Below are 23,807 nucleotides of genomic sequence, written 5' to 3'. Positions count from 1 at the left end.
TCGGCGACAGCAGGCCCGCTTCTTCGCCGGAAAACGCCTTCCTCAGCGACTGCGCCGCTCGAGGTTAGTTCCAATCTCAATTCGCCCGTTCTTTCTTCGTTTTTCAGATCTTGGGTCGACAGTGTTTTTATTTGCCCTTTTTCTTTGATTTTCCTCTTACTCGTAGATCTTCGCGCGGGGGCCAATCGTGGGATTTCTGTTTTTCTCTCCCTAATCTAATGTCTAGCGAAGCAACTCCCTCTGGTTCCTCGTCTGCCTCCTCCTCCGGTAGCCGGCGTACATCTTCTTCGGATAGATCTGACAATTCCTCTTCGATGGATACCGGATCTGGTAGCCACGGAGAATCCGGCAGCTCTAGCCAAGCTTCCAGCGCAAATCTTGCTGCCGCTACTCGCGGAGCCTGGATGGGCTCCAACGTCAGCCAGTACGAGATCGATTGGCTGTACCGGTCCCGCAGGATTCCGGAAGGCGTGACCTGCCGGCTTCCTACTGGCGAAATAGAACCGGTGCTTGAACCCGGTGAGTACGTTGTTTTCCTAGCTCACTTTGAGCGCGGCTTCGGCCTTCCTGCCTCTTCTTTCTTCCGGAGGTTCTTAGACTTCTATGAACTCCAACCTCATCATCTTCCCGGCAACGCCGTTTTTTATCTTTCTTGCTTCACCTCCTTCATGGAGGCATACGTTGGCATTCGTCCCATCCTTGAGACGTTTGCCCGTTTCTTCGCTCTTCGGATCAATTCTGTTCAGGGCAAGGACATCCCTGCACCCAAACCCCCCATTCAATGCGGGTCCTGCATCGTTGGCTCCCGTCAGGGGAGCCCCTTTCTTAAATTTACCGGTCTCGAGTCATGCCGGGTATGGCAAGGGACCTTCTTCTACGTGAAGAATAGCAGCGACGCGGATCTCATCAATCTGCCGCCCTTCAACCCGGCGCCTCCCAGCAAGGCCAATTGGAGCTTCAATCCAAAGTCGAGCCATCCGGAAACCAACCGGGTGGTTCGCTACATGACGCATCTGATGAAGGAGACCGACATCTGCTCCGACGATATCATCCGCACTTTTATTTCTCGCCGGGTGCTTCCTCTCCAGCACCGGCAGCATAGGATGAGCGAGATGTACGGGCCTGGCGACCCCACCAAGATTACCGGCCTCCCTCTCAGCAAATGGGACGTCGTCCGCAAGGCTAAGCAGATTTGCCAAACTGCGATGCCGGATGACTGGGAGTGGGGCCTTCTGCCTTTCAGTGCCTCTAACCCCTTACCCAAGAAGTAAGGGATTGTGCGGCTTGGGTTGGTTTTCCGGTAACATTTAAGCTGATGTTAATCCCTTCTTTATTTGTTTCAGGTAGAGGATCGCTTCCCCTCCATCCGCACAGAGCGACGAGGCCCCTGTGCGAAGCGCGCCCTAGACTCCGTCGATCCGGATCCTTTCAGCAAGTGGAAGGATCTCAAGATGGGCAAGACCAGAGCCTCGCGCCTCAGCCCGTCGGTGCCTAAGCCTGCCGGTACCGCCGACGACCTGGAGATCATTGAGGTACTTTTCTCTTTCGATTCCTCATATTTTTTCATCACTGTTTCTTTGTAGCTGTTTTCTTAAGTACCTTGAACCCACAGATCCACGAGCACGTGCCGCCTCTGCAAGCCGAAGTCGGACATGAGTTCATGGACAACCTCACGACCCAGGGCCAGAAGAACGCGGCCTCGGCGTCTGATGCCGGTTCGAGCGATGAGCCTCCCTCGAAGAGGTTCCGGACGGAGCCCTTGGGGCACAAGGAAGTTGGCCTGCGGCGCTACCAGAAGCGCAAGCAGATGCCGACCTCCTCTGGGTAAATTCCGGTTTCTTTTCTTGCTTTTCCCTTTTGCTAAGTTCCTTCTCCGGTTACTTTTTCTCAAACTTCTCTTTTTCTTTTACTCAGCGCTGCTCTCAAGCTTGGCCCCAGGCCCGAGAGCTCCGGAGGCACCACGAGGACCTCAACTCCTCCTCCTCACTCAAGCCCGGCACCCTCTGGTGCCGGCAACACCTCTGCCTCCCCTCTGGGGGGCACTCCAAGTTCGGGGCGCGCGGCCCCTACACTGCCTGATCACCGCGCGGAGGAGGATTTTGTCTCCCCTCCAGAATCCCAAGATGCCGGCGCCAGCAACATCGGTGCCGAAGAAGAAGCTGTCGGGCGGTCGGAACCTCTGGTTCCTTCCGTCCAGAAGAAGAAGAAAATGACTCCCGCGCCGGAAACTTCCGCGCCGGGAGGTTCCAACCCGGGCGACGCGCCCAGCGCTCCCCTTTCACCGGAAACCTCTCCAACGCCGCCGCCCAAGACTAGCGCCGCTCTCACCCTGCTGCCGCCCAAGACCTCCAAGCTCATCAAGGGCAAGGCGGCGGCTTCCGGTGCCCCTTCCGGCGGTCAGCAGCCTTTGGTGCTGCACGCCTCCCGCGCCGCCAGCGCTGCCAGCGAAAGGCCAACCGGCCTTCTTGGCTGAATCATTGACTTTAAGCGCCAAGGTCGGGAGCTGGGGCACCTGCTGCCCTACGCTGAGAAGTGGAACGCCGCGGACATGTCCCCGGCGACCCGCGGCATAGGCAAAGACCGGCAGCCGCTGCCTGATCCTGCCGGAAACAAGTCCTCGGAGGAGCATTTTATGCGGCTTCGCCGGGCCGTCAAGGAGCTGGATAGTGCGTGGTTTGATTCCACGAACAACTTGATGGTAAGTCCTGGAAACTTTCTTTATCTTTTTTCGGTTTTCTTTTGTTTCCGGACTTTTTCTATCTTTCTCTCAACCTTGTTCCGGTATCTCTCTTGCTTCCGGAATTTTTCTATCTTTTTCTTAACTTTATGCCGGTTTTTCTCTTATCTATCTTCCCAGTCCCCGAGTTTTGTGTTGAGAGCGTAGCTCTTAGCACAAAACTTAACTTAGAAACACGAAAGACCGGCATGCCCAGTCCCCGAGTTTCGGGTTAGGACCCTTGTTCTTATGGTGAAACTTTAACTTATCCTTTGTCTTGAACAGCACACAGCTGACGCCCGGAAGGTCCTCTTTGAGGAGCTTCTATGGGAGCACCAGGAGCTCGCTGAGGCACACGCGAAGTGCCAAGGTAACCTTTTGTAGCCCCGGTAACTTTTTCCGGTAAACTTTTTCCGGTAAACCTTTTCTTTCCTAACTCTGACAGTTCCTTGCTTTACAGCGATCCCGGAAGCTTCCATTGAAGCCCTCCAGCGGCAGGTCGCCTCGCTCCATAGTACGGTTGCCTCCTTTCCGGGTGAACTTGTCTTTTTCATTTTTATTCCTTTGACATTCTCTTTCCGGTGTTGTAGCCGAGAAAGAGCAGCTCGTCCTGAAGCACCGCGAGGCTCTGGATTCCCTGGATCTTTATGCCAGAGGGCTGAAGGACCAGCTTATCCAAGCCGGGCTAAAGCATGGCGAGGCCATTAAGGCCACCGAGGCTGTCGCCGCGAGCAAGCTGGATGCGGCTCTGGAGGACGCTAGCAACTCCAACGCAGTGCTCAATGCTGAGTTGGAGGAGATGGCGAAGTCGCGGAAGGCTGCCGAGGAGAAAGCCGCACGGCTAGAGGCGGAGCAGAAGGAGTATGACCTTTTGGTCATGCAAACCGACGCGCTTGCCCTCCGTAAGCTTCTTCCTTCTTCCTTTTCATTTTCTTGCTTAAAAGCTTATTTTTCCGGTAGCATTTGCTTGAGTTTTTTCTTTTGCCTTGCAGGGCTCTTCCCGGACTCCCAGGGGTTTGCCTCAAAGAGAGTTGGAGAGCGGCGGGTTGCCCAGGGTTACAAGAACCTGGATGCGCCGTGGGACCCTTATGACCACCTTGTTGCGCTGAACGCACGGGTGTCTCACATGCGCGTTATCGACCGCAACCTCTCCGACATCCCTGAGGTGGCCACCCAGCTGTTCAGGACCCTCTGGCCCGGAGAAGAGGTGCCCGACACCTTCTCCCTCATCAGCGACCGCCTCAAAGGTGCCGGCCGAAGGATCCGGGAGTGGCAGTGCTCCGCTGCCCACGCTGGAGCTGACGCCGCGCTGCGCGTGGCCTGCTCCTGGTACCCCGATCTGGACTTGGACGCCCTTGTTGGTGTGCGTGAAGGAGCTCCCACCGACGTGGACCCGGTCCTCACCGCCAAGCGGCAGGATTGCGCGTATCACCTCGTGGAGTTCGTGGACGCGTGCACCTTCATCCCTGCTCCCCCAGATGTCCAAGATTATCTGAGTGAAGGCGAGGAGGGCGGGGATGAAGAGGAGGTGGAAGCTGAAGATGAGCCTTTGGACGCTCTCGGCGCTGGCGATGCTCCCCCTGAAGCCCCTGCTGCTTGATTGCTTGCGAAATGCCTGTTGGTCCTGCCTCACTTGAAACATCTGGTTAAATTCTGCCCCGGTATGCTGGGGTCTTTTGATGTAACTTAAAACTTGGCCTTTTGGCCTTTGGCTCTGCTACAACAGTTTGTGCCGGTATGCTATACCGGTAAATTATTATGTTATGTTTGCTTAATTCAGCATTTTGCTTGCGATCTTTTGCTTTTTATCTTGCACTGTGAAGACTCCGGAATTGTTTCGGCATTCAATCCGATGCACACTTGGTTCTTTTGCTTTGGCTCTGCCTACCCTCTGGGTTTTTTGGCGTATGAGTCACAAAGTTCTTTTGCCAAGCAAGCACTTTTTTGAACTTAGAAATAATTCGAAAATTTTCACAAAAAACCAGTATGACCGGGGTTAGTTAATTTTCCGGATCGTTTGTTCCCATCTCTCCTCTTCGTCGTTCGCGTGCTTAATTCCTACCGGTTTATCTTGCTTGCCATGAAGCTGGGTTTCGGACAGCAGCAGAGTCGAAGACTCCGGTAAGTTTTGACATGCTACTAAGCCGGAAAGAAAAAATGTTCTGCAACCAACCGGTAACTGAAAAAATAAACAAGTTGCATGCAATTTTGGTAGAGGCAGTCCCCGAGATTTTATCGAGGGTGCCGGCATCTTTTATTCATTACATATAGGGTACAAAAAAGGAACTTCTTACAACAAAGCCTTATGCATAGAAGGGACGCAAAAGAGCTACATTCCATGGGCGCTTGGTTTCTTCTCCGGACCTGTCCGCCTTTCCTTTCTTTGCTTCCTGTGCATCAACCAAGTAATAGGCGTCATTGTGTAGAGCCTTGCTCACAACAAAAGGTCCTTCCCATGGGGGAGAAATCTTGTGCCGGCCTTCAGTGCGCTGCACCAGGCGCAGCACCAGATCTCCTTCCCGGAATGTTCTCGGGTTAACCTTCCGGTTATGATAGCGTCTCATGTTTTGTTGGTAAATGGCTGTTCTTGCCAAAGCTAGCTCTCTTGCTTCTTCTAGCAAGTCCACATCATTTTCCCTTGCCTCTTTCACCTCTTCTTCGGTGTATTGTTGTACTCTTGGTGAGTCATGTATGATATCGGTTGGAATCACGGCTTCAGCCCCATAGACCATGAAAAACGGAGTGTACCCGGTGGACCGGTTTGGAGTCGTTCTTATGCTCCATAATACTGAAGGTAGCTCATCGAGCCAACACCCCGGTGTCTTTTCTAGAGGTTCAATTAGCCTGGGCTTGATACCGGAAAGTACCAAGGCGTTTGTTCTCTCCACTTGGCCATTGCCTTGTGGGTGCGCGACTGAGCACAGATCCAACCGGATATTGTGATCTTCACAAAATCTTTTGAACTCACCTTGAGCAAAGTTTGTGCCATTGTCTGTGATGATGCTATGCGGATGTCCATACCGCAAGATGACATCTTTTAAGAATTTTACTGCCGTATGCCCATCACACTTTGCGATAGGTTTTACCTCCAGCCATTTGGTGAACTTGTCCACCATGACCAAGATGTGAGTAAAACTGCTTCTAGCGGTTTTAAACGGGCCAACCATGTCTAGGCACCATACAGCGAATGGCCAGGTTAACGGTATCGTTTTTAAACCGGAAGCTGGGGTATGGTTTTGCTCGGCGTACCTCTGGCACCCGTTGCATTTCCGCACCAACTCCTCAGCATCTTCCAAAGCAGTGAGCCAATAGAACCCATGCCGGAAGGCTTTTGCAACCAACGCCCTTAACGAAGCATGGTGCCCACATTCCCCTTGGTGAATCTCTTTGAGCATTTATTTTCCTTCTTCCGGCTCCACACACCTTTGAAGGACACCGGTAACACTTCTCTTGTATGTCTCCCCATTGATGATGGTGTAAGCTTTGGATCTTCTCTGGACTCGTCTTGATTCATTTTCGTCAGCCGGCAAGGTGCCGCTGATCAGGAATTCCTTAATAGGTTTAACCCAAGATGGTGCTTCTCGAACCAAAAACACCGGTACGTCTATCTCCATATTGTCCACCATCATTGTCTCTCCTGATGCAGATGCAGCAGTCCCCGAGTTTGCCGGAGCAGTCCCCGAGTTTACCGGAGCAGCCCCTGGGTTTACTTCATCAATATCCATGGGTACGACATGCGATTCCGGTACGAAAATTGATTCCGATTCCGGGCTTGGTTTTATGGATGGCACTCTCAAGTGTTCCAAGGCTATTCCGGGAGGAATTTCTTGCCTAGATGAGCCTAATTTGGACAAAGTATCCGCGGCTTCGTTTTCTGCACGTGGCACGTGGTGGAACTCGCACCCTTCGAAGAAGCCGGCAATTTTTTGTACGTGAAACCGGTAGGAGGCCATATTGGCATCTTTTGCGTCCCAATCTCCGGAACACTGCTGCACCACCAAATCTGAATCTCCATAGCAAAGGATCCGGTGTGCGCCGATTTCTTTCGCGACCTTGAGGCCGTGAACTAGAGCTTCGTACTCAGCTACGTTGTTGGATGCTCTGAAGTGTATTTGCAGAACATACCGGAGATGATCTCCCTTAGGTGAGGTGAGGACCACACCGGCACCTAGGCCCTCCTTGAGCTTGGATCCGTCAAAATGCATCTTCCAGTATTCGATTTTTTGGTCCGGCGGTTTGTATTGCATTTCCGCCCAATCAACAAGAAAGTCAGCCAACGCTTGCGATTTTATGGCATCTCTTCTTTCGTATTCCGGTACGTAGGGCGATATTTGGATGGCCCATTTTGTGATCCTGCCGCTAGCATCTTTGTTGCACATGATATCGGAAATGGGAGCTTCGCTCACCACTTTCATGGGGTGTTCCTCGAAGTAGTGCTTAAGTTTTGTGGCGGCCATGAACACGCCATAAGTCATTTTTTGGAAGTGAGGGTAGTTTTGTTTCGAGAGGGAGAGCACCTCGCTTAGGTAGTATACCGGTCTTTGCATGATTTTTCCTTCCTCTTCTCTTTCAACCACAACTACTACACTCACAACCCGGTTTGTTGCTGCGATGTATAACAACATGGGCTCCCTTTCCAGAGGCGAAGCCAGTATGGGCGCGGTAGCCAGCATCTTTTTTAGTTCTTTAAACGCCGTGTCTGCCTGAGGGGTCCAGACGAACGTATCGGATTTTTTCATCAAAGCATAGAGGGGCAGAGCTTTTTCTCCCAACCTGCTTACGAACCGGCTTAGCGATGCCAAGCTTCCGGTGAATTTCTGCACGTCTTTTAGATTGTGCGGTATGGTCATTCTTTCGATTGCCCGGATTTTTACCGGATTCACTTCTATGCCCCCGCTTGATACAAGGAAACCAAGCAACTTGCCGGCTGGAACACCGAAGGTGCATTTTGCCGGATTGAGTTTCATCCGGAACTTTCTTAGGTTATCAAATGTTTGCTGGAGATCGTCGATTAAGGTTTATTTTTTCTTAGTTTTTATCACGACGTCGTCCACATATACCTGCACGTTTTTACCGATTTGATCATACAAACATTTTTGCATGCAGCGCTGGTACGTTGCATCAGCGTTGCGTAAACCGAAAGGCATGGTGACATAGCAATAGGCCCCGTGCGGGGTGATAAATGCAGTCTTTATTTGGTCTTCCTTTTTCAAGGGGATTTGGTGGAAACCGGAATAAGCATCCAGGAAAGACAACAGTTCACATCCTGCGGTGGAATCAATCACTTGATCGATCCGGGGTAGCGGGAAAGGATCTTTTGGGCAAGCCTTGTTCAGGTTGGTGTAGTCGATGCACATGCGCCATACCTTTGGAGCTTTTGCTTCAAGGTTTTCTTCTTTTTTCTTTTCGACCATCACCGGATTGGCTAGCCATTCAGTGTGTAGCACCTCCACGATGAAACCGGCAACCAACAACTTTGTTACTTCTTCTCCAATGATCTTTCTTCTGTCTTCAGCAAACCGGCGCAGCGGCTGCCTTACCGGCTTGGCATCTTTCCGGACATTAAGACAGTGCTCAGCCAGCTCCCTCGGAACACCCACCAAGTCGTCAGTAGACCAGGCAAAGATATTCCGATTCTCACGGAGGAAGCTGGTGAGCGCGATTTCCTATGCGTCACTGAGGCCGGCACCGATACGGACGGTGCGCTCTGGGTGAGCCGGATCCAGCACGATGTCCTTTGTCTCATTGGTTGGCTTGAATGCCGGTGTGCCCAAGCTTCCGCTCATTGCCGCTAAGCTCAACTGCGAAGACTGAGCCAGCGCAACAGCGGTTTGCATCCTTCTTTTTTCTTCTGCAATCACCAGCGATTCGGCTAGATTTGATCCGGCGGAAGCAGTTTCCAGCGAGATTTTGTAATTTCCTACCACAGTTAAGGGTACGCAAGGCCCCGGCATCTTCATCTTGAGATAGGCTGTGTGAGTTGAGGCCATAAAGGCCGCCAGTGCTGGTCTCCCCAGCAGCGCATGATAGGGACTGTCTAGGTCCACTACCTCGAACAGAAGGTTTTCCACCCGGCAATTGTCACGTCCACCAAAGGACACATCCACCCGGACTTTTCCCATGGGCGAGCAAGACAAACCCGGAACGATTCCATGGAAGGTCGTGTGCGTTGGCTGTAGCATGTTTTCAGTTATCCCAAGTGTGTGCATAGTGTGCCGGTACATGATGTTGATGCTGCTGCCATTGTCTATCAGCACCTTGCTGAATTTGACTCGAGTGCTTGGCCCATGCATGATGGGGTCTACCACAAGAGCATAACCACCCGGATTAGGCATTAGCTTTGGGCGGTCCCTGAACGACCAGCTGATCTCTTGATCAGACCACAGCATGTATTTTGGGACAGCTGGCATTACTGCGTTTACCTCCATGGAGCGACGGTGCAAACTTTGCCGGTCTGTTGGCTCAGTTACGAACACGACGCAGCACATGTCTGGATCATGGTAAATATTCCGGCCTAATGGTGCCGGTGGAGGTGGTTGGCCGTTGCCGTTCCTCACCTGGTGCACTTGTTGTGGAAGAGGTCGGTTTTGTGGGTTCACCGGTACGGCGTTTGGTCCGGTAAGCGGAGGTGGCGGTGGTAACCTTCCGGCATCTTTTGCCGCGCTCTGGCCCATTAACCTTTTGGTCCAGGTACAATCTTTTGGCATGGTTGATCCATAGCGGATTCCATGGTGTATCTTTCCTCATTACTTTGCCAGGGCTTCTTTTCTACCCATTGTTTCTTTGGACCCGCCCACGGCTGCGATCCGGTTTTTTGCCTTTGGCTTCCGCCGGCGCCAGAATTTTCCTGCATCGCGGCCACTTGTTGCGGACCATATCTTCGATCCGGAAAGTCCTCCCTTCGCTTGTTTTGCCGGTTATCCCGGTATTGTTCCTGTCTTTGGTTTTGTTCCGGATCAGCCTGTACTGCCGGCTGCATTGGGCCTCCCAATGCGTAGCTATCAGCTACACGTATCATTTCAGCCAGCGTTTTTGGCATGCTCCGCTGTAGCTTTTGCCACAACGGCGATCCTCTTCTGCACCCACTGCTGAACCAAGCTATGGCCTGTGCCTCTATCACTCCTTCACAGGAGTTTCTCGTGGTGTTCCACCGAGCCAGGTAGTCCCGGTCTGTTTCGTTTGCACGCTGCACGCACAAGGCGAGCTGTTGCGGCCTATTTGGCCTTCGATAGGTGCTGCTAAAGTTGCTCACGAAAGCTTCCTCAAAGTCTAGCCAACCGTTTATGCTTCCGGCTGGCAAGTTGTTCAGCCAGATTCTTGCCGGTCCCACCAGGTATGTGGGTACGATTCTTACCGCCCAACGACGATTTCCTCCTCCGGCTACAGTTCCTCCGCCACCTGCGACGTAGACCGCGGTAACGTAATCCGCTAGCCAGTCTTCCGGCTTGGTGGTGCCATCGTACGTTTTCGTGTCACGGGGCAACTGAAAATTGTGAACCGGTGGTCCTTCTTTCATGATCCTCGGTCAAAAGCACCTTGGGCCTGGAGGTCCTTCCGCCTCAATCATTTCAGACAAATACACTCTGTCCAGACGGTGCCTTGCATCCCGATCTGGTAGACATCTTTCGCCTAACCGGCCTCCCAACGGGTTCCGGTAAACCACAACTCTTTCATCTCCTGAGTCCACTTCTTCATATCTTTCTGGTGCCGCGGCTCTTGCCTGCCGGTACCTTGGTGGAGGCATTTCCTCTTCCATATACGCTGCTTTTGCAGCGCGGAAGTTTTGCCCACTTCCTTCCCGGCCGGCATGTTCTTTCGCGGCATTGCCGTTTCCGGCAAGGGCATCTCTTTCCCCTTGATTTTTTCTACCGGCCTCATACCGCCCGGCTTGTTGTTTTCCGGCACCGGCATGCTGCTTTCCGGCAAGAACCGGGTCGTACACAGTTATTTGCTGCGCATTCGTTTTTTCTTTTCTTTTGTCCGGATGGGGGGACGATGCCTGCCCATGGGACTTGCTACCGGCATTCCTTGCGGAACGCAGAGATTTCGATGCCACAGCCTTGTTTATCTTAGCTTGTTGCTCAGCATTCTGCACCTCAATCATATCAAGCAACTCTTTTACACGATCTTGCTATTTTGCCAGCGCATCACCGGTAAGCGAATCACACAGCTCTACCGCAGCCCTAGCAGCTTTCAAGGTTTTATCCGGGCTACTGTACTTCGGTCTTTCTACAATGCTAACAGATGCTGAGGCACTCTTGCCGGTAAAAGCCTCCTTGCGCAAATCCTGCTCTAGATTGCGACCTCTAAGCCGGTTTTCCGGCTGCCTAGCCGGGTGAGCACTAACAGAAGCAAAGCCATGGGCAGCGTTGTACTCACGTAGGGTTAGGTTCAGCTCGCGTTGCGCCCGGATGATGTCCTTGCCGTTCTCGAGCAGCCTCTGGCGCTGCGCCTCCAGCTCCGCCTGAGCCGCTGCCGGGTCGATGTTCTGTGCGATGGGCGTGGCGAGGACGCTCATCGCCGCTTGGAGCGGGGTTTCCGGTGGCGCTGCGGAGGTACCGACACCCACCTGGTCGCGCTCGGTTGGCGGCTTGGCCGTGCGCGTGGACTTTGTTGTTGCAGCCGCGTCTGCCGCAGCTCCTTTGCCGGCGTCGCCCGTGCCGATGACCAGCACCTCGACGCTGCCGGCGGCATGGCCGTTAGGGAGCACAGATCTTGGAGGTTCCGGGGCCACCAGCACCGGCGAGAGGCGCTTGCGCTCTGGGACGGTGCCGTAGTAGACGCGGAAGCTCCCGAGCTCGACGGTGTGCTTCTTCTTGGGGTACTTACCGCCGCTGGCGAAGTAGCCGATGTTGTCGTTGAGGTAGTCCATGCCGAGGACGCGGTCGACGAGAGCGGTGACGACGCGCTCGCCGTCGACGGTGAGGAGGCCCACCCGAATGTGTACTCCAGCAAGCGCAGCTGCTGGCCCCACGGTGGGCGCCAACTGTCGTCGTGGTGAACGAGCAGATGCCATGGGATGGCTTGAGTTGGGGCCGAATGTGCGCTAGAGGATTCGGGGGAGGGTTTGTGATGAGATTGGATGAACTTCCGGATGCTTTCCTCAAGAACACAACCTAGGGTAGTGAAACAGGAAGAAGAACACAAGGACGAACTCCGCTCTAGATCTTTCTCTTTATTGCTCTTAGCAAGTTACAGGTTTGTGGTTACAGCGCAACGGCTTACAGGTGATCTCTATCTATTCTCCTTTTCTTTCTCTCGTCTCCTATTATCGTGCCCGTAATGGGGCTACCTCCTCTCCTTATATGGTGGAGAGGTGGCTTGCAGAACAAGAAAACCTAATGCCTTGGAGAGCAAGAAACCCTAATGGCATCTAGATAGCATCTAATAGGATATTCTAGCATCTGATGGCATCTTACAGCATCTTTGACTAGCCAAACTACTTTTACAACGTCTCTTTAGTCAAAAAGGGCGGCGCCGGCTTCTTTAACCACAGAGGCTGACGCTCCTGGTCGCTTTTGACGTCATCCTCCGCTTTTGATGTCAGGGCTCTGCTTAAAGTTACTTGTGCTTCGCTCATCTTTCGTCTTCTTGCTCCAGAGAGAATCTTTGACCAGCAGTGCCGTTGCGCTCTCCCTCCGGTATCTTCTTTACCCGGTTCCGGTACACCCCTCTTGGGGATTCCGGCTTAGATTAACTTGGCCAAATCCTTGGCTCTTTCCTCCGGTATCAATATTAAACCGGTATCTTGAGGGTTCAAACCATCCGGTTTGGCATGCCTTTGGCATACCGGGGGTTATCCCCCCAACAACAACAACAGGAGTTAACCAGTTACAGAAGAAATCCAACCAAGTCATAACTGAATAAATAGATAACTGAATTAATGACTTTATGATTGTATCCAGAAGCACATCAAAAGCTTGATGAACCACTGGATTATAATACACAAGCAAAGCACATATCAATTCATCACTGGATCACACTGATAAGCCAACAGTAATGCTCAATTGAGCATAATCATGAATTTGAACACACTAAACTAGCCCAGAGGCACTGGCACTTGCAAATATGCAAATATTAATTACAACAATCAAGCCAGGGGCAAGAACCAAGGCTACACATGGTTATCCAGTAACAGCAACAACAGCTGGAGCAACATGGCAAGCCATGAGCATCACAGCTTTCTCATGAGCAGTATAGAGGCGGCACAGAAGAAGAACTCGCATGAATATGAGCATAGGCTTAGCAGCACAAGCATAAGCTAGAGAGGGAGAGCATCAGTACAAGCACAGGACTAGAGCGAGGCCATGGCGAGCAGAGCGCAGCATCAGCACACCCTAGGGCAGGCACAGTAGCTAAGACGCAGCACATAGCCACAGCAGCATGGCACCCACGGCATCTCCATGAAGGGAGACAGCCGAAGCTCAGCTAGGAGAAGGACTAGAGGAAGAAGAAGGAGGGGAGCACTTACAGGTGAGCAGACAAAGGACACGACCATGGCGACCATGGCGGCACACGCCGGGCGCACGGCAGCGCCAGGCCAGGCCAATCCAAGCCCGGACCAGCGCCGCAACACCCAGCACCACCGCGGCGGGACCACAGAGGGCACCGCAACGCCAGGGACGCCAGCGAACGGCGAATCGCCGCGAACCCGCGCAACCCTAGTCGCAGTAGGGTTGGGGGCGAACAGGGAGGGCCTCCAATCGCAAATCGACGCGGGCCATCTGATGCGCCGTCGAAAGGCGAGTCAGATGCGACCAATCTCACCGCCGGAGCTGGCCGGAGACGGCCGGAACAATACGGCGACGGCGAGGGCGACATGGTCGCCAGAGAGGAGGAGAGGATTAGGGTTCGAGGAGGCGGCGCGATGGGGGGTGGAGTGAGCGACCGCTCGGGTCGGTTGGACCCGAGCTGGTCTAACCAAACCCACTGGGCCACCCTGACAGGTGGGCCCAGGGGCAAATTTGGTATTTCACAAATCCCAATTAAACCAGAAACTTTGAAATTTCATAGGAAATTAATAAAAGCTCTAAAAAAATAATTAAAAATATGAAAATAGACCAACATAAAATTCTCCATTCAAATAAAATATCAAAGGGAATTTTTGAAGACAACTAAGAATAAGTCTTCATTTGATGATTTAAATAATCATTTAAATCCCACATACTATTTTCAATAATAAAAATAAGTCCATTAATACAAATGGATTACCAAAAACACCTTGACAATATTTCAAGGATTGTATTTACCTTAAATTAAGTATCTCTAAGATGTTCTTAGTATTAACCTCTCACATGAAATAATAACGACATCGGAAGGGGGGGAACAAACCCTAAAACGGGAATCATGCATAATTGCTTCTTTAACCATTGCCCTTATCGGACAATGATGCTATTTTTCAGCAGAAGAGGACAAGGGTCAGTCCACACCATCCAACTGCAAAACTTTGCAGTGTTCAGGCAAGTTCATCGCTTGCTCATATCAATTGAGTATTTTTATCAAATTACTTGCAAAGTATTATGGTTATCACTATTGCACAAAAATCAAAACCACTACTTTCATAACTATGAATATGACTATGTGGTGGGCAATGGAACCATGGATTGTGTTGATATGGTGGAGGTTCCATTGCACGGGTTTATATCCATCTAGGATTAAACAACAAATGTCGCCAGTGATTCTTGTGCCGTAATACCCGTGTTAACCATAAGATCCGGAGTGGGACGGAGTAGTCAAAAGTGTTTCCACCTCTCGTTCATCAACGGATGCACTTTACCGTAGTACACTTGTAATCCAAGGGGGCAAGCGGTGAGGCTGGGGAGTCCTAAGTCCCCACGGCATAGTCCGTAGTACACTTGTCACCCGAAGGAGCAAGCGGTGAGGCTGGGGAGTCCTAAGTCCCCACGGTATTGCGGTCTAGGATGGGTTGCAGCTACCGGCGTAGGAGTGTATGGTAGAGCCCAGCACTGACGTCGTGGTCGGGGTCCACCTTGAAATCTACAGGAATAATGGGACCAACGTGGACCCAGGGTCGGGGCATGCAACAAAGGGTGGGTGTTCGAGGTAGCGGAGGAACATGATTGACTAGACCTTATACCGGGCCTCACACCGGAGGAAGTGTGGACGGGAAAGCTGCCCGGTTGGCACCAAGGTTAAGATCTCTTATGGGTAAAGCAACACACCTCTGCAGAGTGTAAAAACTGTGACCTGTCACTCCCTGTTCCGGGATTGAGGAACTGCGAACGCAGCCGGAAAGGAGCTCCATGAAGTTCTAGTAAACCGGTGAAGGCTGACGGACATAGCTCTTTGAAATAAAAGCAATCTCTTGAAGAAATGTTTATCAAAACTTGCATTGGTATTAGACTTTCTGGTCTAATATCGTAGCTAGTGCATTAAACACCTCTTATCTATAATGAACTTGTTGAGTACGCTCGTACTCATACCACTCTTAAATCCCATGCTTAGATTGTCTGAATCGTCTGGAGGAGGACTACGACAACAATGAAGGAGCCGAGATCATTGGCTATGAAGAACCAGACCTCTCTGGAGGTATAGAAGGCGTAGACTACCTCATCGTCTACGGATCCGGGGAGGCTTCCGGAGGAGAACAAGCCTAGAGATATCCGATAGTAGTAGTAACCGAGCAGCCCGAACTCTTAGTATTTAGCTGCTCGAGGAAATAAATGTTTAGCTTAATGAGACACTTATATTGTAAGTTAAGTTGGGTTCGCCTCGAACCCAGGAGTATTCCTCTTAGGACCCAAGAGGAGCTCCGAGACGACATGTGTATGTTAATTGTAATAATATGTGAATGAGTTATGGACCTGCTATGTTCTGTTGTACTACTCTGAGGGATGTAATATTTGTGGAATGGTACTTCGTGAATGTTATATCAACGACTGGCATACTACAACATGCAGTGGTATGCAGGGTCACCACAGACATGCATAGCAACCCACATGATATTCAACAAAGAAATAGTTGATGGCGTCCCCAGGAACATGGTTATCGCACAACAAGCAACTTAATAAGAGATAAAGTGCATAAGTACATATTCAATACCACAATAGTTTTTAAGCTATTTGTCCCATGAGCTATATATTGTAAAGATAAAGAATGGAAATTTTAAAGGTAGCACTCAAGCAATTTACTTTGGAATGGCGGAAAAATACCACGTGGTAGGTAGGTATGGTGGACACAAATGGCATAGTGGTTGGCTCAAGGATTTTGGATGCATGAGAAGTATTCCCTCTCGATACAAGGTTTAGGCTAGCAAGGTTATTTGAAACAAACACAAGGATGAAGCGGTACAACAAAACTCACATAAAAGACATATTGTAAACATTATAAGACTCTATACCGTCTTCCTTGTTGTTCAAACTCAATACTAGAAATTATCTAGACCTTAGAGAAACCAAACATGCAAATCAGATTTTAGCATGCTCTATGTATTTCTTCATTAATGGGTGCAAAGTATATGATGCAAGAGCTTAAACATGAGCACAACAATTGCCAAGTATCACATTATTCAAGATGTTATACCAATTACCACATATATCATTTTCCAATTCCAACCATATAACAATTTAACGAAGAAGAAACTTTCGCCATGAATACTATGAGTAAAGCTAAGGACATATTTGTCCATATGCAACAGCGGAGCGTGTCTCTCTCCCATACAATGAATGCTAGGATCCATTTTATTCAAACAAAATAAAAACGAAAACAAACAGACGCTCCAAGCAAAGTACATAAGATGTGACGGAATAAAAATATAGTTTCAGGGGAGGAACCTGATAATGTTGTCGATGAAGAAGGGGATGCCTTGGGCATCCCCAAGCTTAGACGCTTGAGTCTTCTTGATATATGCAGGGGTGAACCATCGGGGCATCCCCAAGCTTAGAGCTTTCACTCTCCTTGATCATGTTGTATATCATCCTCCTCTCTTGATCCTTGAAAACTTCCTCCACACCAAACTCAAAGCAACTCATTAGAGGGTTAGTGCATAATTAAAATTCACATATTCAGAGGTGACACAATCATTCTTTATACTTCTGGACATTGCACAAAGCTACTGAAAGTCAATGGAACAAAGAAATCCATCAAGCATGACAAAACAGGCAATGCAAAATAAAAGGCAGAATCTGTCAAAACAGAACAGTTCGTAAAGACGAATGTTTAACATGCACCAGACTTGCTCAGATGAAAAAACTTAAAACTAATGAAAGTTGCGTACATATCTGGGGATCACTCAAGTAAATTGGCATAATTTTCTGAGTTACCTACAGAGAATTAGACCCAAATTCGTGACAGCAAAGAAAACTGTTTCTGCGCAGTAATCCAAATCTAGTATCATACTTCTATTAGAGACTTTACTTGGCACAACAATGCAATAAAACTAAGATAAGGAGAGGTTGCTACAGTAGTAAACAACTTCCAAGACTCAAATATAAAACAAAATACTGTAGTAAAAACATGGGTTGTCTCCCATAAGCGCTTTTCTTTAACGCCTTTCAGCTAGGCGCGGAAAGTGTGTATCAAGTATTATCGAAGGATGGTGCATCTACAGCGGGATGCGGAGTTTTCTCAACCATGCATAGTATATTGGATACATAAGTTTTAGCGTCTCCCTTTTCATTAGTCTTGGGCTTACTACTCTCATCGAACAAATTTTCAGGAATAAGCCAAGCATAGTTATTTTCTAGTGCTTCATGCATTGCTAGGAGCTTACATGGTATTGGTGCTTTGATCTCCCCGCCATCATTAATATTATTAGTATACCTTATTCTATCCATATCCATTTTTTCAAAGAGACTAACAAAATTGGTATAAGAACCAAGCTTGTCATATTTAGCAAAGACCTTTCTAGCCTCTCTTGCTATACCACCAAATTCTCTAAGAAGGGTTTCTAAAACAAAATCTTTCTTTTCCCCTTCTTCCATATCACCGAGTGTAAGAAACATGTGTTGGATTATAGGATTGAGATTAACAAATTTAGTTTCCATCATACGAACTAAAACAGCAGCGGCAATTTCATAAGTAGGAGCAAGGTCTACCAAGTGTCTATCTTCAAAATCATCAACGGTACTAACATGGTTGAAAAATTCTTCTATATTATTTCTCCCAATTATAGACCCGCGCCCTACCGGCATGTCTTTAACGGTAAAATTAAAAGGAAACATGATGAAATAAGTAAAGTAAGTGCAAGTAACTAATTTTTTTTGTTTTTGATATAGAGTGCAAGACAGTAAATAAAGTAAAACTAGCAACTAATTTTTTTGTGTTTTGATATAATGCAGCAAACAAAGTAGTAAATAAAATAAAGCAAGACAAAAACAAAGTAAAGAGATTGCGACGTGAGGACTCCCCTTGCAGCGTGTCTTGATCTCCCCGGCAACGGCGCCAGAAAAAGAGCTTAATGGCGTGTAACACACACGTTCGTTGGGAACCCCAAGAGGAAGGTATGTTGCACACAGTAGCAAGTTTTCCCTCAGAAAGAAACCAAGGTTATCGAACCAGTAGGAGCCAAGAAGCACGTTGAAGGTTGATGGCGGCGAGATGTAGTGCGGCGCAACACCAGGGATTCCGGCGCCAACGTGGAACCTGCACAACACAACCAAAGTACTTTGCCCCAACGAAACAGTGAGGTTGTCAATCTCACCGGCTTGCTGTAACAAAGGATTAGATGTATAGTGTGGATGATGATTGTTTGCAGAAAACAGTAGAAACAGTATTGTAGTAGATTGTATTCGATGTAAAAGAATGGACCGGGGTCCACAGTTCACTAGAGGTGTCTCTCCCATAAGAAATAGCATATTGGGTAAACAAATTACAGTTGGGCAATTGACAAATAGAGAGGGCATGACAATGCACATACATGACATGATGAGTATTGTGAGATTCAATTGGGCATTACGACAAAGTACATAGACCGCTATCCAGCATGCATCTATGCCTAAAAAGTCCACTTTCAGGTTATCATCCGAACCCCTTCCGGTATTAAGTTGCAAGCAACAGACAATTGCATTAAGTATGGTGCGTAATGTAATCAATAACTATATCCTCGAACATAGCATCAATGTTTTATCCCTAGTGGCAACAACACATCCATAACCTTAGAGGTTCTTGTCACTCCTCCAGATTCACGGAGACATGAACCCACTATCGAGCATAAATACTCCCTCTTGGAGTTACAAGCATCAACTTGGCCAAAGCATCTACTAGTAACGGAGAGCATGCAAGATCATAAACAACACATAGATTGATAATCAACATAACATAGTATTCTTTATTCATCGGATCCCAACAAACACACATGTAGCATTACAGATAGATGATCTTGATCATGATAGGCAGCTCACAAGATCAGACAATGATAGCACAATGGGGAGAAGATAACCATCTAGCTACTGCTATGGACCCATAGTCCAGGGGTGAACTACTCACACATCAATCCGGAGGCGACCATGGCGGTGTAGAGTCCTCCGGGAGATGATTCCCCTCTCCGGCAGGGTGCCGGAGGTGATCTCCAGAATCCCCCGAGATGGGATTGGCGGCGGCATCTCAGTATGTTTTCTCGTATCGTGGCTCTCGGTACTGGGGGTTTCGCGACGAAGGCTATTTGTAGGCGGAAGGGCAACGCGGGGGGCCACACGAGGGCCCCACACGCCAGGGTCGCGCGGCCAAGACCTAGGCCGCGCCGCCCTGTTGTGGCGGCGCCTCGTGGCCCCACTTCCTTTCCCCCTCGGTCTTCTGGAAGCTTCGTGCAAAAATAGGACCCTGGGCGTTGATTTCGTCCAATTCCGAGAATATTTCCTTACTAGGATTTCTGAAACCAAAAACAGCAGAAAACAGCAACTGGCTCTTCGACATCTCTTTAATAGGTTAGTGCCGGAAAATGCATAATAATGACATATAATTTGTATAAAACATGTGAGTATCATCATAAAAGTAGCATGGAACATAAGAAATTATAGATACGTTTGAGACGTATCAAGTAGCTACGACCATTGATCAGGAAATCGCAGGTCAATGCATGTTTCGAAATCATTTCTTCAAAAGGTTTATTTTATTCTGAAAACTATGCCCGTCAGTCTTCATAGGTTGACCAGAACTTCATGGAGTTCCTTTCCTGCCGCGTTCGCAGTTCCCTTCCCGGAACAGGGAGTGATAGCCACAATTTGATACACTCTGCAGAGATGCGTTACTTTTCCCACAAGAGATTCCACCCCTTTTGCCATCCGCAGGGACTTGCCCCCGTTCACACTTCCTTTGGTGTGAGGCCAGGTATGAAAATCCAAGCCCACACCGCCTTCCCCGCGACTGCAAACCCACCCTTTTGTCCGACCGTACACCCCCAGTAGACTTCTTCCGATAATACGGCTTTACTCACGGTGCACTCCGGACAATCCATCATAGACCGTAGAGCCAACATCACTAATGGATGGGGATTTAAAAGGATTTCCCAACCTATTGCGGCAGTGCCTCCAGCACCCCACCGGCTCTACCAATCCGTTGGCGTGCAGAAGGGAAAAGATACGGATGGCTTCCCCAGAGCCATTATAGATCTCATGGTCAACGCGGTTTGTACGGCGCTGGAATCACTGGACGGCATTGGTAATTAATCCTAGGGTGATATAACCCATGCAATGGAACCTCCACCATATCAACACATACCATGGTTCCATCTCCATCCACATAGTCATATTCATAATTGGAAAAGTAACATTTCATTTGCAATGCAGGAATGATAAGTATATAGCTTTGCAGTAAAATGATAGAAAATACTCAAGTTGATATGAGCAAGGGTGAACTTGCCTGTGGACTGCGAGATAGTGCAGTTCAATGCAGTTGATGGAACCTGGACCTCGGGTTCTGTAAGAAGCATCATCGTCCGGTAAGGACAATGTTATAAAATCCAAATAATGCAATCATGGATGTATTATTTTATGTTGAATCCCTTTACCTCGCTGAGTTATAGCAATTTAGGGTTAAGTTAAGATTTATGTCTTTGACGGTAACTTGCAATTGATTTAAAAGTATAAACCATTTTAATTCACAAAGTACAACAATTCAAAGTAAAACTATTTTACTTGGTGATTCCCTTAATCATTCCAAAAATAATTTGAAATCATAGAGTTATCTCTATAGTTTTTGGAATAAAAAGGAATATAGTATTTTCTTGGAAAAATACCTTTTTCCAATAGAAATGACCTGGAACAGTAGAATTTCATTTTGAAATGTTTGAAAATAAGTATTTGAACTTATTTGAGATTTTTCCTTGATTTTTAAATACAAGGAAATAATAGTTTGGAATTCCAAGTTATTATTTTAATTCATCAAATTCATAAATTTGAATTTGTTTCTTAAATGTTATTTCATATTTTATTCTGGTTAAGAATAATTTTTCATTCACTAATCCAATTTTTAATGGATTTTTGGAGTTGTATTTTATTTACTAAAAATTGGTAAAGTTCTGGCCTTTTATTAATTGTTAAAAGACCAAAATACCCCCCTGGCCCCTATTGGGCCCAGTCCATTTACCTAAAGCCCAGGGACAACCCAATAAGGCTTATCCCTTATGGTTCGGTGGCGCCGAACGGCCCACCTCTCTCACTCACTCGGCCCTCTCTCTCTCGTTCACCTCTAACCCTAACTTCCTGCAACGCCCGTGGCGATGGCGTCGCCGCCATGGCCGCCGCCACGCTCCGGCCAGCTCCGATCTTCCCTGCCGTAGCCACCTACCGGATCTTGACCGCCGCGAGACGATCTATCGATCTGTCCGCGTGGTTTTCTCCTTCTCTTCCTCTCCTGGCGAATCGCCCTCGCTCTGGATCTCGTGGAGAATCGCCTCGACGAACTCCGACAAGCTCTCGTCCTCGCCGACGATGGTTGCGCTCCTGAGGTGGACTTGGCGCGGGTGCTGCTCGTAGTACTCGTGTCGTCACCTCAGGTGCATCTGCTACGGTGGTGTTTGGGTTCGTGTTCGTGTTCGCCGGCGTAACGTCGGCGCCTACCCTGGATTTGCAGCTGTTAGGGCCGCGCGAGCACTGCCTCGCCATGCCCTAGCTTCTGCTTCCAGGCGCAAGTAAGTACTTCATCTCCTCCTTCTCTTCTGTGCGCATCCCTTTCTATTGTTCTTCTTCCTCCTCATGCTCTGTTGCTCTCTGGTGATCCTGTGATCACAAAGAGCTATGCCATAGTTGCTTAATCTTCCAGTGCTGCTATCTACTGCAAGCTAATGGCCAAATTACCAGTTACTGGTACTGGCCAGTGTTGCTTTGCTTGCGATTCATGCTTTACTTGCTTCTATGCTGCTCCTAGCATGCCCTGTACTTTCCATGCTCTGCTGTGCTTGCTTATGAGCTTGCTATACTATGCTGTACTTGATTATGGCTTGCTTGTGCTTACTGGCATGTCATATTTGCTTGTCTAGGTGTACTTGTGATGCATCAGTGACACTTGTGTGTGCCAGTGGTGCTTATGTGCTTCATATGTAAGCCAATGATCCATTGGATCAACCATTGTTTGTTGGCTAGCTTATCTGTGTGGCTTGATTTTGTTTAATTGATCCATTTGATCAATTAAATGTCAGTGATTGGTGATTGATTAATCCTGTGGCTAAGTGAATCAATTTCCTTGGTGATGCTGATGCTCAAGCATCACTATACTGTTGCTTACTTGTGTTGTTGCTCATTCAAGCTACCTGGACTAGCTCCAGTGTCTATGATGCAGTGATTAAGCTATGTTGCCTTATATTATACTGCTGTCAGTACTAAGCATGGATCTGTGATAAATTCATGCTTGTATTAATTAAGTGATGATGAACTGCTTATGCAGTAATGACTTAAATGATTTGGTTGTATATGACTTGACTATTCATGATGGTTTAGCAAGCAAATGGATCTGAATCCATTCCTGGATAATGATTTGCTATAGTTGGCTTTACTTTAATTGATGCTAAGTGTGATGTGACCTCAGTAGCATTGCTACTGATTGGTTGCTCACCAATTTAATTGGATCTTGTGGCTACTCAACCTTTGCTTGCATATTTGGGAATCATACAAGATATGAATGCCAATATGCTTGCCTGATGAAAATCTAGGGTTTACTGATGGTTCATAGCTTAGGATTTACTGTGTAGTCTTTACTAGCTGCTAATCCTTGCAATTCATCTACTGGTGCTATCTGTGCATCTGATCTGGCTAGTGTGTGCATCTGTGCATGTTTGCTAGCTTCTGTGTACAAGATGTGTACCTAGATGCTTTTCTATTTTTAGTAGCTTTTGACTGGCAGTAATCCTTGGTGAAAACCAAGTGATGATCTACCCTTTGAGCATCTGCTCAATCCCATGCTTATGTTATGCATATTATATGGATCAAATCCATTGGATCTGTCCAGGAACTTGGTATACCTGGTTCCAGCTCCTAGTATGAAATGTTTTGTTGTTGCAGACTTGTGGTTTTGTGCACAGCTTCTCACCTCCAGGTTCTGGTTGAGCTTCTCAGGTCACCATGATTCCTGGGAATGAGTGGTTGTGTGTGTTGGGTTGTTCTTGAGTATGAACTGGATGAACTTGTGTTATCTTGCTTCACCCTTACCTGGTGAACTATGTTATATGGGCGACTGTCATGGTTATAGGGTTTGTGTGCTATTTATATGGTCTATACTTCTTCCCTGGCCATGACACACAAGCCTAGTTACTTTATGATTCACCCCTTGCATTGCCTTGCTGTTGCTTGGCTAGCAACAGCCTTCATATGGTGAAACTTGAGCCCACTGTGGCTTGCTCAGTGTTGGTCTGCCTATGCCTATCTTGTGTTGTCCAGAATTTTGGACAAGCACAAGTGTGGTGTGACAGTTTGCACTGTCCAAACTGAATTTCCTGTGATTTTTGCTAACTGTCCAAACTGAACTTTGTTAACACTGATATTCTGTTTAGTATCTGTTCTTTGTTTTGTTTTGTTTTGCAGGTTTTGAAGGTGAATATGACCAGAAGATCACCTTCAAGTCATTTAGTCTAGGTTTAGTTTAGGATAAACTTGTAATTTTTCCTTTTCTTTTAATTCTGATCATTATGTCTCAATTCTTG

This window comes from Lolium perenne, chromosome 5, assembly GCF_019359855.2.
Source record: "Lolium perenne isolate Kyuss_39 chromosome 5, Kyuss_2.0, whole genome shotgun sequence".
Lineage (NCBI taxonomy): Eukaryota > Viridiplantae > Streptophyta > Magnoliopsida > Poales > Poaceae > Lolium > Lolium perenne.
The sequence above is the reverse complement of the archived record's forward strand: the minus strand, read 5'-3'. Positions refer to the sequence as shown.